Consider the following 11,656-nt stretch of genomic DNA (forward strand, 5'->3'; position numbering starts at 1 on the left):
CGTCCCTGGAGCAGGGACCAGAATTCACCTCTCCTTGCTCTAACCATGAGGCTGCCTCAGACTGTCAGTGGTTTCAGCTGAGAAAGCCCCATCCCCTTTTCTTCCAACCTACCAGCCAAGGTGCTGTTCTGTGCGTGGTCCACAAAGCCTTCTCAATCAGCTGAGGACCTGGTCTTCCAAATCCCAACAAGTGCTCCCATGTGCTGATCAAAAGAGGCTCCCCTCAGCCATGCCCTGGCAGGAGGTGCTAGCACCAGCACGGCAAACCCTCGTTCAGGATGAACCCACCAGGACACTGTGTCCTCATGTAGGCTATCAGCAAGCTCAGGAGCTGAGAATCACTCACAACCATTGACCTTGGCCTCAGCCCCTGCACTACCTTGCTGCCAGGCGTCACCCCAATTTATAGCCCATCATTTTAAGGAGAAACAGCACCCAATCAGTACTTTCCATTGAAGGGTGGTCAGGAGATAACCCCCAATAAGATTCACTTGGGAGCTATCAGCATCCTTGCTGGGAGCCTGGTGCAAGTCCTTGACCTCAGACCTGGCTGGTGCCCATCCCGCAGGCACCACCATGTTGGTCTGGCTGTGGTTTTGCTGAAGGTCTTCTGCAGGTTAAGGGACAGTTCCACGTCCTGTCCCAGCACCTGGCCATGTGGCAGGAGGCAGTGCCATAAAGGCTCCTGGAGCTGAATCACCAAATCCCTGTGAACCTGCACATGCCGTGCCACTTGTGACTCATCCCACAGTGTCACCATGTAGGACCTGATAGGACAGCCGCTCCCTTCCCCGCCCAGCCCTGGATGATAGCAGCTACACTTCACGCCAATATTGACCTGTGCTTCTTTCCATCTTTGGAGGAATCCTGCTTCAGGCCAGCCACCCCAAGGGCATGGTCAAAGGCCGGGAAGGGTTTGGGCATTTAGTGTGACGTCACCTTCAATCGCGTCCAGGAGGAGCCTCGTCACCTGGGGACGGGAGCATGGGAGGTGACCCAACGGCTTCAGCCCTTTACCCTCGTGCCCTCCTGTCTGATGCCCCGTCCCTGTTGTTTTCCCCAACCCACACACCAGCCCAGGGCATGGCCATTGCAGGAGCAGAAGCGATCATGGACTGCAGAAATGAGAGTGTGTGAAAGGAACACTGCCCCAGCGGCAGAAGATGAGCTGGAAGGCAGGAGCCACACAGCCAGGGAAATGACTAAAACAGAAGCTGGGGTGATTTCTAAGAAACACGCTGCAACAGACTGGATCCAGTCCCAAACTAGAAACTGCTCCCAGGAGGACCACAACTGCTTCAGAAGGGTCAGGGCATGAATGGAGGGGTAGGAGAGTCACCTCCTCATGCCCACTGGGCTTCCATGGGTGACAGAGTCACCCTGGTCTCCTCCTCCCTGTGGCCACCCTTGAAAGGGGGGCAGCTGTGCTGAAAACAGCAAACCCTGCTCTCTCCACAGCTGTTTTTTTCCACCCCTTACATTGAGAAATACAGCTGTCAGAGAAGTGAAATCACCAGAAGCTGCTCCTGCAGGTCCGCAGCGAGCCCTCCAGCCCTTGGCCATGCGTGCCCCAGGAGCAGCTCTAGCCCTTGGCCACGTGCCTTGTTCTCCCAAAGACCTTGGCTGGAGGACAAGAAAAGGCATGGGTGGCCTGCACAAAACCTGCTCGCTGAGGACATGCGTTCAAGGCCTCAGCACTGGCTGTGACAAGACCTCTGGGCCTGAGGCTCAAGAACTTCCAAACTCATCACACCAGTCCACCAGGAAAGGGCCAGCCCCACCTCTCCAGGGCAAGGTGTGAAGAGCCTGCTGGTGCCCATGGAGCAGGATGGTGGCACATGCCACAACGCAGCCTACGGGCAGGTCTGTCCTTGGCAATCACCTCACTTGGGAGTCACAGACAGCGCATCACATCCATATGTACCTTGGTCAGCTTGGGACAAAGCCACGTCTCTCCATGCCACCTCCCAGCACTGTTATGGGTTTCCCCAGCATTTGGAGCAGGTATGTCCATTCCTGCCCACGTGCTGGGTCCCCAGTCACCTGGGTTAACAGAAAGTGCTGGAAAAGATGACGCATAAACCCTCAAACTAAAATGAAAACAGCCCCTGCAGAAAACTCAGCTATTTGATGCTCTGGGGAAGGCCTGAGGTGGGGACGACACTTGACCCCCAACCCCTCCACCCATGGACCATGCTGTCCCCAAAGCTTGCACCGTGCCGAGCTGTCCTCCCATCTCATGGGGAAGGGAGGCTACGGGACAGAGGACAGAACGAGCTGAGACGGGATTGAGAGCAAGCGCTGATAAGGCTGCAGGAGCAGGAGGCAGAAACGTGGTGAAACGCGCCAGCGCTCTGCGATTGATGTCAGCCCAGACCGGCCCCGGCTCCCGGCACTGCTGACAGCGGCTGGGTCCGGTTGCAAAAGTCCTGGCAGAGCTCATGCATTTCACGGGAAATCAGAGCCATGCCCCAGAGCCGCTGCAGCCCCAAACCAGGGCGTCCTCCGCAGGGAGTTCAGCAGAGGCTGGTCTTGACTCTGCATTTTCAGAGGATTTCTGTAGTTTCTTGAAAAATAGCTCCCCATTAACATACCTGTGCCTGTGCAAGAGCAGGCAGCAGGGCCACCCCTGGAGGAGAGGGTCAGGGCTTGAGCCATCCCCTGCTCAGTGCTTGGGGGTCCCACACGGACAGGTCAGGAGCGGGGGTGAGAGCAGAGCCCGGACACACTCACTGCCACTGTGAGCCGAGGCCACAGCTCCATGGGAAAGACCCTGAAAGCCCCTGAAATGCCACAGGCATGTGGGCAGGACTGCCCCAGCCCTTCAGGGTGGATCCACGCAGTGAGCCATGCTCGGAGCGGTGCTCAGATGGAGCAGCAAAGCGGAAAAAAGCTCTGTTCATTGGGTTCATCCCCAGAAAACAGACTGCAGACCTGTGCCACCGTGAAAAGGGCATTTCCCAGGAGACTCAGCACAAGGCAGGAGGGCACTTTTGCCGTCCATTGGTGGGATGATCCTCCCTTTCCTTTTCCTTCCTCTCCTGGGGAGGTATCTCGGCACGAATCCTGGTACCTCCACCGCAGACCGGACCTCCAGAGCCACCGGCCTTGGCTCTGCCCGCCAGAACTGCCCCCGCTCCCACACCCGGAGGTGGGTGTGTGCCCCCTCCCAGCCTCGCAGCCCCCAGGCTTGCAAGTCACCTCTTTGGGGAGACAGCAGGAGCTTAGGAAAAGATTGGTGAAAAGCGATTTAAAAAAACAACAAACAACTATTCAAGGGATTTCAAACAGACGGATGAGTGCTGTGACTGTTTTCCTGACCTGGAACAGGCAGATCTTCAGCACTCCCATGTCCAAACAAATTAGTCTGGTCATCGCTGGCTTAACCAAGGGCTGTATTTCCCTGTGCTGCACGTGGTAGGATGTGTTGGAGCCCTGCAAATACCCCACGCCCGAGTGCAGCCCCTGGGATGTGTAACGCCCTGGCCGAGGCTCGGGTACAGTTGTGTCCCGCTGCCAACCCTGCAGACAAAGAGGTTAAATGCTGCTGGGACACACCGACAAACCCATCCAGGCAACGTTTGCTGGCCTTGTGCTGCATTTGATTTATGCCAGCCTTTGAAGAGAAACGTCTCGGGATGGCCCCTCACAAAGCGATGCTGCGATTTGAAGCACACAGGAACTGCCACAGCAGAGATTTGTAACCCGGCGCAGCAGTCTGCAGCGCGTCAGGCGGGCTGGATGGTGAGACGGGAAGGAGTGATTCTCCCAGGGCTTTATTTCCATTAACAACTGCAGTTATTTTAGGAGCTCAGCACAATGGGGAGTGCATTTGCAGGGGCCAGCCTGATCCAGGAAAAAAAGTAGATATGTTTTTCTTAAAAAACCCCAACAACGCTGTAGCTTCGTTGGAAAAAGACTGGAGTTTGTTTTTCTGTTTTTTTGTTTTTCCTTAGCTGGCCATTCTTCTGATACTTTGGAGCATTTTAAGGTTTTTCCAGAAAATGAGGAGCGGCAGCCCTGCCAGGAGCAGTTACTGGGCCGCCAGAGCCAGAAGTAGCAAACGCACCAAAGGTTTCCAAAAGCCGCAGCTGGAAATAACCGAGCGCAGCGCGGCAGGAGAGAGCGCAGGGAAGCCGAGTGGGGCTCTGCGCAATGCCTTCCCAACCCGGGGATTTCCATCACTGTCTCCTCGCGTTGGAGGAGTCTGACATGTTTATTAATGACTACGTGCAGCCATGGAAAGGTGGGGAACAGGAGGAGGATGGTCTCAGAGCAGAGCAAATGGGGCGCCCGACAGCAAAGGGCTTCAAATTTGGGGTGCTTGGGGGAAGTGCTGGGGTTGGAGATTGGCCTCAGACCAGGACCCAGCTGCTTGTTGTTTTTCCTGAGCCCCTGAAATTCAGCTATGATGGGAGCAGGTACAAAGCTTGTGGTACACCCCCAGCAGTGTCCCCAGCCAGCCCAAATGTGTCTGCCAGATGCAAAGCCACGCTGGGAGGGCCCTGTAGCATTACCAGCATGAGAAGTCCCCACATCTCACATGGTAAGACCTGGATTCGCCAGCTCTTGCTTTTATCCTAGGTGGCTTGGCGGCTCGGAGCCCACAGAGGTGGGCAGAGGAGGGGGCGGGCAGGGGCACCAGGGTGTGCTGGGCAGGATGACGAGGAACAGGGAGGAGGAAGAGGAGGAGAAATGCCAGGGACTGCATCGTAACCAGACCCTCTGTGCAGAGCAGTCAGAGACGGACAAGGATGAGGACGCCACGGAGATGGGCCATGAGGAAAAGCCACCAAGATGAGGGATGGAGAGGAGGAATCATGAGCAGAACAAGGCAGATGGAGAAAAGAGGGCCAGGAAAGGACAAGAAGAGGACCTGGGCAAGACCAAGTCTGTCCTACCACCGTGTGTTTTGGGGCCACCTCTACACGTGGATAACCCGTCAGCAGAGCATCTCTTCTGCACGTGCCACTAACGCGGGGGGAACAGCCCCTTTCTGCCTCCCTGCGTGGGCTGGGCACCAGCACGAGCAGACTCTTGTCCTGGTCTATGGGGACAAAGCAGCACACCAGGACGTTAGTCACCTCCTCTAACATAGGTGCTTGCAGAGCATTGACTAAATAACTCTCTCGTGGGATATGTTTCTCTCAGCAGACCGCAGACGTCTCTGGTTGACCAGCTCAGATGGAGTCATGCATGCTCTGGACAATGGGAGTGTGTCTGAATGAGGAGCCAGTAAGGGCCACTGTATTTCCCAGTAAACTTTCATCCCTCTAAAATGCTCCTCTGCAGAGGGTCCAGTGCCTCTGAAGCCTTTTCAGCTGCAGCGATAGACTGGCAGGTCCAAGCTGTGACCTCTCTGGGTCTTCAAGTAGTGTCCTTAAAGCTGCTCCTCAGGCTCCTTGCTGCATGGGGGAGAAAGAGGGTGGAAAGAGGGATTGCCTTGTGTGAGATCCATCTGCAACTGCACTCAAAGCCCCCATGCTGGGTCTGCAGTGCCGTGCATCCCAAAACCACCCACACGAACCCAGAACATTGTCCAGTCTGCTGTGACCAGCCTGGCTGGACCCTCAGCTGGTGGGAAGTACATGCAGAGCAGTGATGAGCACTCCTGGGAAGTAACTTCCCCAACATGCAGACACCTGGCAGCAGATGAGTGCAGGCACAGCAGAACCCGCTATGCTCACCACCGGAGTCAATTCCTGGGCTGTAATGAAGCTGCAGTAATGAGCATGTCCATAATTCTCATCTAATTAATGCTGTGCCGGTGCTTCAGGAACTACTATTTTATGGCATAGCCATAAAAGTTGACACTGTGTTAAAACGTGATTTGCGAGGACTCCCATCCTACTTCCTTCTTCACTATTTATTTTAGAAAAGGAAAGATTGGCTGTATTGACTTATCAGACTTCCTACCTGTAACAACACTTTGGTTCCCTGAAAGATCATCTAGTTAATTAAGTCAATTATTTGCATTCAAATGGCAAATCAAATGAAATATGCTGGGCAATAACTGCAAGAGCCATCCAGTATCCCTGTCTCATGTCTGATACCTCCACAGTTAGCAGGGTGCTGCTCAGGCCTTGGGTGGTTGGCATGTTTGTGGGGCAAAAAAAAAGAATTTAAAAATTAGCACTGGAAAACACAGTAATCTGGAGATCAAAATTTTATAGTCATATCATGTAGGGAGATGAGCTTGCCCAATCAGGGGACAGGGCAACTGGAGACAGCAGAGATGTGACCCTGAGCTCCACATCACCATCCCACAGCCCAACCCAGCCCAATTTTTGGCATTCAGCTCTCCTCTTTTACCCAGAACTGAACAGCTTCAGAGCTGATCAGAGGGCAAAAGGAAGGAGCTCTTCCCTCAGCTCCAACATTAACACAATGGGCCCATCCCCAAGCCACAGAAATTAATTTTTTTCTTGTAGAAAAATACAGAATTCATCTCCACTGGTCTTGTGAGGACGTCAGTCTGCTGCCCCTCTGTCCCACATCTCTGGGCTCAGTGCCTGTGTCCTGGAAGACGTTGCCCATGTCCACCAGCAAAGCGAGGGGCAGACCCCTCGGCATGCCAGGGGTGCATCCTGGGGGTCTCCTGTCCAACCCTCCCTCAGATCAGGAATATCGCCAGCACCCGATCAGGTCAGCCATGACTTTGTCTGGCCACATCTTGACCATTTCCAACAATGGAGACCCCCTACCTCCCTGTGGGCCTGTTTTTCTATTGTATCATTGCCTTACAATGAAAATATTTTTCCTGTTTTCCAAGGTGAAAGTCTGAAAATTGTCACACATTGTGGCTGTTGCCCCTTATTTTGCCACCTGGTGCTACCAAGAAGAGTTTTGGCTCCATCACCTTTGTAGCTGTCCTTCACAAAGTTGTAGGATGCTGTTAGACCCCATCCCTCTCCATCCCTCCACATAGGTCCTATGTCTGAGGTTTATCACCACCTCAGTAGCCTCTGCAGGATCCCCTTTAATTTCTGTACATCCCTTTTGAGCTGGTTGGAGGGAACAGGATACAAAATCAGATGCACTTGTCCAAACACCTAGTGTCAAGCACGGGCGCAATATCAAAGAGCAGACCCGTGTCTGTTCGGCTTTGCAGATCGGCTTTTGACACGTGAGCCCATTTGCTGCCGAACTGTTGATTTGCCCAGGACAAGGAGGTTTGTCTAGTGCTCTGTGACCGGTCACTGCCATCCCCAGCCCCAGGAGCAGGAGGTTTCACCCACTGGTTTTTGTCTAGAAACACTGTGATTGCGTTAGGGAGAATAGGGCTGCTACAGCGATGAACTGACGCATGGGCTGGGTGTAACTTTCCATGAGAAACACGTGTGTCCTTCTGAAATAATTGCCCTATTAGTTCAGGAAGGGACAAGAAATTACTTGCAAATGGCTCCTATGCAAACACCCCATCCCCAGTCCCCACCTGCTCCTGCTTGGCTCTTCTCCCTCTCTCCCACCTTCCTCTTCCTCGCCCTCTGCCAAAGGATGAAGGCAGGGAAGAGGGGGGGGGCCCAGATCTTTCCAAGGTGACAATCCAGTTCATGACCTTTGGCTCTGCCCGTGTCCCGTGCACAGCTCGGCCATGCCCAAAGCAGGGTGGGGGGTGCTGATGGTGGGTCACCTTGGGGAGAAGGTCCTCCTCGTCCTCCCCCTTTCACTGCCCTGCAGGTCTGCTCAGCAACAAAGGAAAGTATTATTTTTCACCATCCTTTTCTCCAGCCTTCCCCAGTGCCTCAAGGCTGGCCGAGAGTTGGCATTATTTGCTTTCCCTCCCCAGCACTGGGGAATGTGTGAGCTGGATGAGCTGAGTAAAAATGACCTAATGCAGAGAAAAATCAGAACATGAGCAATGAGAGGGTCATAACAATGCTTCCCAAATGAGTTAGCAGCACCCAGGGGACTCTTACCGCCGCTGGATTTCCTGTCCTGGCAGCAGCCCAGCTGAGCTTATTTTATTTCATTGACAGACAGCATCCGAGTCTGACTGTTTTTATTTTTACTTGAGAAGTGCTTTATTTTCCCTTTCTTTGCTCCCTTGGATTGTTTAGAAGTGACATTGCTAATGCCAACCACAAAGGTTGGTGGCACTTGTCCTTCCAGCCTCAATTCAAGGATGCATCTGAAGGGCAACGCTGTTTGCAGCTCCCCTGGGCAGGATGAAACCCCGCAGGGGCAGTGCTGAGCTGGGTACCCCCCATCATGCTGCAGAGACTCCCCTCAACTGCCCCATATGGCTTTTCTGAGCCCAGCCCCAGCCCCAGGGTCACCGTCTGGAAGGACAGGAACCCTCAAATACATCTCTGCATCCCCCTGGCCCTTATCAAATCCAGTGGAAGCAAAAGTCCCCAAACAAATCCAGACCAACCCCGATTTCCAGCCCCGCCGTGCAGACGACCAAAGACCGGGTGTTCCCGCAGCAGGTCTCCGCATGGCTTCTGGGCATCTTGGCTACCCAAATAAGAGTTCGGTGTGCTCCTGATAAGCCTCAGTAACTTTCTGAGCAGGGTTAAGTGACTCGCACAGCAAGTCAGCTGTTTCAACAGGGCAGGGGAATTCTTGTGTCTGCAGTTTCAATATCTAGCTGTTGAGCTATGTTTAGTCTATGGCTATAAAGTAGCCTTGTTTCTATTCTGAGAATATTTGTCTAATCAGGGGTCCAAGGAATTATTTTGCTCAATAGAAAGCTATGTTTATTTGGATAACTCCAGGATGGGTGCCTTGGAAAAGCCCAATAAAGTCTGTGCACTGCTGGAGTGTCTGGGGGCATGGTGCACACCTGTAAAAAGGCAAACTTTTCATTTTTGCAGAAATAAGAGAAAGGCTTTAGGCTCACAGCTTCTAGCCAGCTCTGTAACGAGGCCCCCGTAAAACCTGGGTGCTGCTTGCTGCAAAGCATTACACTTCCCCAGATGCTGCGGCCACCCATCCACGTTTAGGTGAGGACCGGTGCTGGCTGAGGCTGGCCTTACCAGCACAACCCCAGCGTGGGATACCCACGCTGCTCATTAGCTTCTCCCACTAAGTCTTCATCCAAGAGGTGCCCAGTGACTTGAACTGTATTTTCACGTAGCTGCTATTTTCAGAACTTCATTTGCTTTTGTAAATCACAGATGACCCCGGCACCTGTCTCCGGCTGCGACGTTAGGAAACTGATGAAATACTGAGCCAAGGAACACTTGCAGGGTCAAGGCCCATCACCTGGGACAGGTAAGACTGATTTACCAGCCTCCCCAAGTCCTTTTGGTTCACCCCAATCTCCTCATCCCTGAGGGTGTGAGGAAACGGTGATGCTAAACCCAGGACCTTAGGATGTTTTTCCCAGCAGTCTTAACCTTTTTCACCTATGGCGTCACGGCATTTTTTGAACCTAACAAAGCATTCAGCACTTCCTGGTGATTATTCCCATTTGCCCATTTAAATCCTTTCCCTGGGGTGCTTTGCCTCGTGGCTGCCTTCAGCTTGGTGAGCTTCATCCTGTGAATGAACCGGGAGCACCCACGCCTCGGTGGACTTTACCCTGTTTGCACATGACAAACACAGCTGAGTTGTGACTGCTTGCAACTGAGCAACCACTAATATTTAGCCCCGAGATAAATCCTTGTTATCTGCTGAGATAAGGCCTGCTACAGCATCCTCCCCGTTTTGGAAGGCAGCGGTTTCCGCACCGGGAAATTGCCTTCGGCCACTGTGTGAAACAGCAGCGTGGCGGCAGCGATGTCCACAGGCAGCTGCCTGCACACACGCAGGGTTTGGGATGAGCCCGAGACAGGCAGTGGCTCTCGCTGTCACCACCCCGTGCCACCTACCACAGCTTTGGTGGTGGTGGCTGGGACGCAGGTAATGGCTTTTTCTCTGCAAAAGGCCACTTGTCCCTCCCCAGGGCCATCCCCAACCAGGCGACCCCCTGTGATTTCAGCATCGCTGCCCTGGGAACATCCCTCCGGCTGTCAGCATTTCTGGTTGGTTTGAGGTTGTGTCTCAAATTAGGAATTAAGAATACCTAATTCCCATTTTCATTGCTCAGGCTCATCATATTGGCATCAACAACTCAATCATTTCTTCTCTCCACATCCCTTGCAACCTGACTGGATTTTGTCTTGGACATCTTAGTTTGTGCTAAACAAGGACATTTCTGTCCTGCTCCTGCTAGTGCTGTAAGTTCAGTGCCCCCATAACAGCCTCAGCAGCTCCCCGTCCCCTAATGCCCCCCGAAAAGGAGCTGCTCAGGGCAGTGGGGCTGTATCTCCATCCCAACCAACATCCCACCAGAACAAACCCCCTCCATGAGCCAACGTCCCCCATCCAGTTCCCATCCATATGCTCCAAGTTTCTCATACCCTTCACTCTGCGGCACAAAGTCTTGGAGAAGGTGGCACAGCTCCTCTCCTGCAGCATGGAGGGGACAAAGCTGTGGTGTCACCGCAGGGTCCATGATGAGACCTGTCCTGCTGCAGAGGGCAAGCAGAGGGCACTGGCCGTCCCAGGAGAACATGGGATGAGCACCCGGCATTTCCACTTCCCACCCCAGCCCTGCCTCTCCTAGAAACCAAGCGCCTCCCAAGCACGTGGGGATGGTGTTTGCAGAGTGACTCAGGCTAACCTGGCCGGCCGGCAATAAATTCTGTTACAGCAATAACCAAATTTCTATCGCTCAGGCAGGGCTATTTCTGTTTTCCCCAGGGAGTCACCCCAGCTCCCCACTTCTCTGCCTTTCGCACGCACCGGTGCCTCTGTCCCCTGCAGGGTCTGTCTGCAGGCGGGTCGGTGGTCTTTATTCAAAGTAGTGCACCAGATTACCGCACCGCGTGTCCCACCGCAGCTCCAGCCCTTGCTGCCTGCCCTGCCAGATGGGCTCGGATAATTCACCTAAGTAAGGCAGGTTATAGGCTCAAAACCAGGCGTGGTTATGTGGGTTGGATGCTCTTGGGCATCACCAACAGCCACAGGAGAGCTGTGGATAATTCACCTAAGTAAGGCAGGTTATAGGCTCAAAACCAGGCGTGGTTATGTGGGTTGGATGCTCTTGGGCATCACCAACAGCCACAGGAGAGCTCGCTGGAACTGGCGTTCGGGGCAGAGAGAAGGTAACAGCAGGTACGGAGCTGCCGGGTACCACAAAGCCCCCTGAGCCAAGTCCCCCTGCATGCTGCCCCCAGGAGCCCAGCGGAGAAATGGGGGGGCAACGAAGCGACCCTGCAATCACAGTCTCCTAGCACCGATGGCTTGGGACTGAGCGAGGGGTGGCCGAGAGTACGTGGGTGATGGAGAGAGGGGGGAAGTGCAACAAGATCTGTGTCGAGGCCAGATATGAAGGGAAACCCTCCCGGCTGGGAAGGAGAGAAGGTGAAGGCTCTCGGCAACGCTGGGAGAAAGAGGAGGGTCTGGCTTGGAGGAGCCAGCTGGGGCGACCGTGGCAGCACTTGCAGGGAGGCTGCACCGACCCACCAGGTCCCAGCAGCTCCAGGGACAGTGACCAGGTCGCAGCCGGGACACCGGTCCATAGGCCGCGACCCCAGGGTGCCAAAAGCATCCCCAGGAGACCCACGCAGGCATCCCACCAACTCTGCTGCCTCCAGCCAAACCCTGCGGGGTCTCCTCGGCTCTGCCTCAGTTTCCCCACCTGGCCATCACCTGCTGGTTGTTT

This window comes from Gavia stellata, chromosome 24 (genome assembly GCF_030936135.1).
Source record: "Gavia stellata isolate bGavSte3 chromosome 24, bGavSte3.hap2, whole genome shotgun sequence".
Lineage (NCBI taxonomy): Eukaryota > Metazoa > Chordata > Aves > Gaviiformes > Gaviidae > Gavia > Gavia stellata.